We start from the raw sequence: 8,395 nt of genomic DNA, 5'->3' as shown, positions 1-8,395 counted from the left end.
GCCACAAGCGTGGTAGCCTCGGACTCTTGAGGGAGTCCAAGATCACGTGACCACTACACGTGGTGGATTGACCTGCCTCCTCCAGGAAGCGTGCTGGAACGCTGCTGCTGCCCACAAAATCCTTCACTTGCAATGCCGGGTGAGTGAAAGTGAAGAGCAGCTTGCGCTGTAGAATAAATAAATGTCCTCCTGAGTAGAGTACAAACACACGGCGGGCGGCAGCCTCGGACTCTTGAGGGAGTCCAAGATCATGTGACCACTACACATGGTGGATTGCCCCGCAACCTCCAGGAAGCGTGCTGGAACGCTGCTACCGGAAAAATCCTTCACTCGCAATGCCGGGTGAGTGAAAGTGAAGAGCAGCTTGCGCTGTAGAATAAATAAATGTCCTCCTGCGTAGAGCACAAACAAAACCTACTTAAGTATACTCAGGAGTTGGACAGGCTATGCAGGAGTTTCAGTATTAGGTGTCTGAGTTATATATATATATATGCATGTTCTCTCTTCCCTACCTTCCCTTTGTCACCCCCTTTCCTTAACTCCGTGTTCCCCCCATTGGCTGCCACGTGGTTATCTGTGTATTTACATTCAGACACCCGTGCCAACCACGGTGGGAGGGTCGATCTATTCGGCTTCTGTGGTTCGGGAGAGGGGGTTGAAACCCTTTCATCCCTCAATAGACCTGACAGAATTATCAGCCCCCGATTTAGGGGTATTTGAACCACCGACGCCAAATGGAGTCGAATCCTCCTTCTTTAGCTAACGACATTGCAAGAGATTCAAGCAGAATTAGTGCATGCCAGACAGGAGTATAATACTATTAAGGCTCAGGTACAAGGGTTAGTGGCTCAGGGTACTCCCTTGGAGGGGGTGGGACCATCCACGGGGCTACCTCAGGAAGAACATCTACCGTTATTGTACAAGCACCCAGCAGTGTGCCATTAGCGGCACCGGAAAGATTTGCGGGAGATCTTAGGAACTATATGATATTTTTGACGCAATGTAGGTTGCATTTTTTGTGTAAACCCGCTGCATTTGAAACCATCCAAGCTAGGACAGCATTTGTGATTTCTTATTTGACGGGGGATGCAGCGGCATGGGCCATGCCATTGTTACAAAAGGATTATCCATTGTTATACAATTGGGATATGTTTTTGACAGAATTTGGACGGCTATTTGATCGAAGATATGTTTCATTAGCCCAGGACAAGGAATTGTTAGCTTTAAAGCAAGGGACGCGTGATTTAGTATCATATGTTACACAATTCAATCGGTTGGTAATAGAGACAGATTGGCCAGAGAATAAACAGACAGTATTGTTTTATCAGGGACTCAGGGAGGAATTGAATGATGCGATGGCCCAGGTGGAACCACAACCCAGTTCCTGTACTGCTATGATTGACCTAGCCTTGAGGTTAGATCATCGTATGAATGAAAGAAAAGGGGATAGGAAGAGACTGGAGGTGGCACCTTTTATAAGATTGGACAAGGGGCGGGGAGGAAAAAGTAGTGATGGGGAGCCCATGCAAATAGGGGGCATAAGAGGTCCTTTGTCGGCAATGGAGAAGGAGCAGCGCAAGGTTAATAACTTGTGTTTGTACTGTGGTCAACCAGGCCATTACATACGAACATGCCCTAATACGCCAAAAAAGGTTGGGAGCAAGGTGGAGGCGGGAAAAGGATTGGGCCGGCCTTAGGGGGAACTCAGGTGTCAGGCCCCAGTATAAATAGGTTCCCAAGCTGGGCAGCTAATACGATGGATCACAAGAATTCTCATTTGTATCTGTTGTTAACGTTATTTTTTCAATGCACAAAGCAAATGTTGTCAGCTATGGTGGATTCAGGTGCTACTGGAAATGTTATTGATATTGGTTTGGCACGGAAGTTGGGATTACCATTAAGAGACAAGGCACAGGTGGAAGGAGTGCAGTCAGTGGATGGTTCTCCCTTAATTTCTGGTCCCATTCACCAGCAAACCCAACCATTTCAGATGAAATGTGAATCAGGACATGTGGATGAGATTGTGTTGGATCTGATAGCAGCTCCTCAATTTGGTTTTATTTTGGGAATGCCTTGGTTGACCTTACACAATCCTAGTATTGATTGGGTCACAAGAGAGGTATCATTTAAAGGGGCAGGGTGTGAAGAACATTTGGAGGAAGTGGTTGGACCAGCCCTATTTCTGGCAGATCAGGCAAGTGATTCACAAGTGGTGGGGGCTGTGGGGACTGGCATTCCTAGGCAGTATGTTGATTTCACAGGAGTTTTTGACAAGAAGGGAGCAGAGAGGTTACCTCCACATCGATCTTATGACTGTGTGATCGAACTAGAACCTGGAACCAAGTTGCCATGCAGTCGTAAAGGAGTATTTGGATGATATGTTGCAAAAAGGGTTCATTAGACATTCCACTTCACCAGTGTCATCCCCTTTGGTTTTTGTGCTGAATAAAGAAGGAACACTTAGGACCTGCATTGACTATAGAGCATTGAACAAGGTGACCATAAAAAACAGGTATCCCCTTCCTTTAATGTCAGTTCTATTGGATCAGGTGAAATCAGCAGTGGTCTATACTAAGCTGGACTTGAGAGGGGCACATCACTTGAATTGTGTAAAAAACGGGGATGAGTGGAAGACAGCCTTCAGAACTAAATTTGGATTATTTGAGTACTTAGTTATGCCGTTTAGGCTGTGTAATGCACCTGCCGCATTTCAGTACTTTATGCAGGAAGTGTTGAGGGAGTTTTTGGACCTATTTGTCATTGTATATATTGATGATATCTTGATCTATTCTGATTCGGAGGAACAACACATAGATCATGTGCGAGCAGTATTACAAAAACTACAAGAGCATGAATTATGTGTTGAATTGGAAAAATGTGAATTCCACACTACTAAGGTGGAATTTCTTGGATTCATATTCACTCCTAGAGGTATAGTCATGGACAGGAAGAAGGTACAGGCAGTCATTGACTGGCCAGTGCCTCAATGTATCAAAGACATTCAATCCTTTTTGGGATTTGCCAACTTCTACAGAATATTCATTTCAAATGTTTCTCAAATTGTTGCACCCATAACTAAGTTTTTATGAAAATCTTCTGGGTTTAGTTGGAACCAAGAAGCAGAACAAACATTTAGTGCACTAAAAGAGGCATTTACCTTCGCTCCTGTTTTGAGACATCCAGATCCAGAAAGACCGTTTCAAGTAGAAACTGATGCTTCCAATATAGCGGTGGGAGCTGTCCTGTCTCAAAAAGATGGGGAAGGTAGGTGGCATCCAGTGGTTTTCTATTCCCGGAAACTCACTAGTTGTGAGCAGAATTACTCTACTATGGACAAGGAATTATTGGCCATCCGGGAAGCATTTCTGGAGTGGCGGCAGTGTCTTTTGGGAGCGAGGCGAGACATCAAGTACTGGTAGTACCTGACCATAAGAATCTACAGTACTTTAAAACTGCACATACTTTAAGCCCCAGACAGTTGCGGTGGTCACAATATTTCAACGTATTTGACTTCCTGGTAACGTTCCGGCCGGGGAAGAAAAACGGAAAGGCTGATGAATTATCCAGACAGCAAAATCTAGAAAATGGGATGACAGAGGTGAAGACTATTCTTACGGTGGAAAGAGTGGTAGGAGCCGTAACCAACAGTCTGTTGAGACAGGTGAAAAAGGAAATGAAGAAACAAAAGAATGTGGCATGGGGCACCAAGGAACCTTTCGAGACGATCAAGGATGGTCTTCCGTACTATGCAGGGAAGTTATATTTACCCACTCAAGATTTACAAACAAAGGCACTGCATTGGTGCCATAACTCCCCCTTGGAAGGGCATGCGGGGAGAAAAAAGACACAGGAAATGCTGACGAGGTATTTCTGGTGGCCAACCTTGAGACAGGATACCATTGATTATATAAATAAATAGAAACATGCACACAGTGTAAATCTGATCATGTACGGAAGGCCGGACTATTGCAACCATTGCCTACTCCGGAAAATGTTTGGACTCATATTTCCATGGACTTCATAACAGACTTGCCTCCTGATAATCATTATAACACAATTTGAGTGGTAGTGGATTATTTGTCTAAAAAAGCTAATTTTGTGCCTTATCATGGTATTCCAAGGGCAGGGAAATTGGCAGAATTATTTTTACAGAACAGTGTACGGTTGCATGGGTTGCCACAAAGCATTGTGTTGGACAGGGGTCCACAGTTCACATCTAAATTTTGGCATGCCTTTTGTCAAATGCTGGGTATTGGGTGTGCTTTATCTGCAAGTTATCATCCACAGACTGATGGACAAACTGAGCGTGTCAATAAGACTTTCGAGCAATATTTACGATGTTATTTGCATGACGGTATGGATTCTTGGGTACAGGCTTTGTGGTTAGCGGAGTTTACGTACAATAAAATTGAGCATGCTTCACTAGGAATGGCACCTAATGAATGTTGGTATGGACAAGGACAGAATATGTTGTCAGAACAGTTACCACCAGTGGAAACATTTCTATTGTTGCAGGAGAGGAAAACATTACATCTAGCTATGAGACAAAAGGCTAGAGTAAATTTAGAGCAAGCCAAGAAGGATTATAAGAAACAGGCAGATAAAGGGAGACTGGCACCTCCTCATTATCAAGTGGGAGACAAAGTATGGTTATCTACACGTAACTTACCATTGGCAGGATATTGTAAATTTGCCCCCAGATTCATTGGGCCATATGAAGTTGTAACATGTATATCGCCAATGGCTGTGAAACTAAAGTTGCCCGATATGTTAAAGATACAACCTGTGTTTCATGTGTCTCTCCTTAAACCCGCAGTTCCGGGAACACGTGTACAGAGACCACCAGCCATCATCAAAGAAGGTCAAACGGAGTATGAAGTCAAGAAGATATTGGATTCAAGACTCAGACAGCGGAACTTGTGGTATTTAATACAATGGGCTGGTTATGGGCTGGAGGGTTGTTCCTAGGAACCGGCCAGTTCAGTGCATGCACCAAGATTGGTAAGACAATTTCACTTACGTCACCCGGAAAAGGCAGGGCCAGGGAGGAGCCCTGGGAGAGGAGGTACTGTCAGGAATAGGGTCTGGGGCAATCCCAGGAGACAGTATATTAGAAAATGAGGAAAAAAATATGGTTCCCTGCATGCTTAGGGGCGAGTTGTAGTCGATGGAATTCACGCCGTGAGACAGCTGAAGCCATTAGGAGAGTATTTAGCCATTGACCGCCCGTGCACAGGTGCTGATAATTGAGGTTGTGCAGCACGGGCGGTCATGACGGCGTGTGAGGAGTGTTGGACGATCTGATGGCGAGCTGGTGAGAAATATTCACGGAGGTAAACGGGGACTGAAGGCAACACAACAGTGAGAGAGAGAGTTGCCGGCCCGCACATGCGGATCCTTGCTGGCTGACTCTGGGGGCCACGCGAGTCACACGGCAGCCCCTCCATTTCCCTCTGGGCCACGGCGGTGAACTCCTTCATACCTCTGCCTTCAGACTATGCACGGAAGTAGCTCCCAGAGGCTACAACGTTTCACGGGGGGGATGTCCTGATGTCCGGGTGTACTATCGAGGCACTCGGACCTTAAGATAAGTAAATTCAAGTATTCATGTGAATTTTGCAAGCATTATGTTATGTGCTTCGTTTTGAGAGACTTCATGAGTTATTGATGTTAGGTAAACCACCGGTTATACTCAGAGTATGAGGCAATACTCGCAGTAAAGAGAGAAATCTTTACTAATGGGAAGGGGCAAGGTTGTCCAGTCCTACCACGACAGGAAAGTCACGATTTATGTTTTTGCTTCTGTTTGCTCATGTTAAATGTCAGCCCACGGGGCCATGTGTCATGTTGAATTCATGTAGGGAAGATTCCCTTGTGTGTGCCATACAGTTTGTGTTGCTTCATGTCTGCTATATATGATACCCACATGGTCAGGGTCAGGGGTATGCTGTAGGGTAATTAAGAACCCTAGTTCCTACCTAAGTATACTCAGGAGTTGGACAGGCTATGCAGGAGTTTCAGTATTAGGTGTCTGAGTTATATATATATATCTGCATGTTCTCTCTTTCCTACCTTCCCTTTGTCATTCCACCCCCTTTCCTTAACTCCATCTTCCCCCGATTGGCTGCCACGGGGTTATCTGTGTATTTACATTCAGGCGCCTGTGCCAACCACGGTGGGAGGGTCGATCTATTCGGCTTCTTTGGTTCGGGAGAGGTGGTTGAAACCCTTTCATCCCTCATTAGACTTGACAACCTGAGAGGAAATCCCATCAGTAAACCTCTGATTGCAGTAGATCAAGATTGCCTATATGCACAGTGTGGACCAGATGAAGATCAATACTAAAATAGCCTGGGAGAAGATCCCATCAGTAAACCTGTGATTGCAGTAGATAAAGATTGCCTATATGCACAGTGTGGACCGGATGAAAATCAATACCGAGACACCCCGAGAGGAGATCCCATCAGTAAACCCCTGATTGCACTAGATCAAGATGGCATGCACAATGTGGACCAGATGAAGATCAATACAGAGACAGATTGAGAATAAATCTCATCAGTAAACCCCTGATTGCAGTAGATCAAGATGGCCTGTATGCAGAGTGTGGATCGGATGAAGATCAATACCAAGGCAGCCCGAGAGGAAATCCCATCATTAAACCCCTGATTGCAGTAGATAAAGACGGCCTGTATGCACAGTGTGGACCAGATGAAGATCAATACAGAGACAGCCTGAGAGAAAATCCCATCAGTAAACCCCTGATTGCCTTATATACAGATGGCCTGTATGTACAGGGTGGACCAGATGATGATCAATACTGAGACAGTGTGAGAGGAGATCCCATCAGTAAACCCCTGATTGCAGTTGATCAAGATGGCCTGTATGCACACCGCGGACCGGATGAAGATCAATACAGAGGACAGCGTGAGAGGAAATTCCATCAGTAAACCTGTGATTGCAGTTGATCAAGATGGCCTGTATGCACACTGCAGACCGAATGAAGATCAATACTGAGACAGCCTGAGAGGAGATCCCATCAGTAAACCCCTGATTGCAGTAGATCAAGATGGCCTGTATCCAAAGTGTGGACCAGATGAAGATCAATACTGAGACAGCATGAGAGGTGATCCCATCAGTAGACCCCTGATTGCAGTAGATCAAGATGGCCTGTATGCCCAGTGTGGACTGGATGAAGATCAATACAGGGACAGCCTGACAGGAGATCCCATCAGTAAACCCCTGATTGCAGTATATCAAGATGGCCTGTATGCACAGTGTGGCCCAGATGAAGATCAATACTGAGACAGCCTGAAAGAAGATCCCTTTTGTAGACCCCTATTTGCTGTAGATCAAGATGGCCTGTATGTATAGTGTGGACCAGATGAAGATCAATACAGAGACAGCCTGAGAAGAGATCCCATCAGTAAACCTGTGATTGCAGTAGATGGCCTGTATGTACAGTGTGGACCGGATGAGTCTGTGAGGTAGGAGGTCAAACTATCTCCGGTCTAGTAAATCATGGGGTTTGTAGGTCACCGGCCTGTTGCAATTGTTTCCCTGACATCCTGTTGTTTTCCATGACTGTGAATGCAGTAGGCCTGGCCAGTACGGGGGCACCACACCCACCCACTGAACCAGATTCTGTTACTGTGCATTGATTACTGACAAACATGCAATACCATTGAGTCCATCATCTCCTGGAAACTTGTAAGGGGGAGACCATTTAATTTACCCCCAACAGTGTCTTCTTGGATAACTGTGACAAAAACACCGAAGCAGTACAGGCCCTACTACAAGACACCCACAACCAGTTCAGACTCAAAAACACACATTTATCCCCGGAACATAATGGCTTATTTGTTACTCTCCCAGGTTTCCTTTGGTCAAAGCATGACAATGAAGTGGGCAGACTTCGCAATGCAGTATGAATGTGAATTAGGAAAGACCAATCTACACAAGAACAGAAGACATTTCGAAGGTGCCCGTGCCCAAAAAGGTTATTCAGACGAGAGCTTTCCTTGGTATGACTGGATTGTGTAGAAACTGGATGTAAGGTTAGGCAGGGATTCCCAAGCCATTACAAAGATTGATACAACTGAATACTCTTGAACCTTTACAACGGACAGAAGGAACAGTTAAAGCATTTGCTGAAATCACTTGGTGCTATCATACGCACCAGCAATACGGTTATCTGATTTTAAAATAAAAAGACATTCACATTGTATTTTCATGAACAAATAGATTTTCCTCAGACATCCTTAACCAAAGAAATTGAGAAAAAACAGAGACCAATTGGGTATTGCAGTAAAGTCCTAGACCCAGTTGCAGCAGGACTGCCGCCATGTCCTAGGTTAGTAGCAGCTGCTGCTTTTGCAGTACAACAATGTGAGTGCAC

This window comes from Ambystoma mexicanum, chromosome 8 (genome assembly GCF_040938575.1).
Source record: "Ambystoma mexicanum isolate Mex_15411 chromosome 8, UKY_AmexF1_1, whole genome shotgun sequence".
In the NCBI taxonomy this organism is placed as follows: Eukaryota; Metazoa; Chordata; class Amphibia; order Caudata; family Ambystomatidae; genus Ambystoma; species Ambystoma mexicanum.
Note: the sequence above shows the minus strand (reverse complement) of the source record.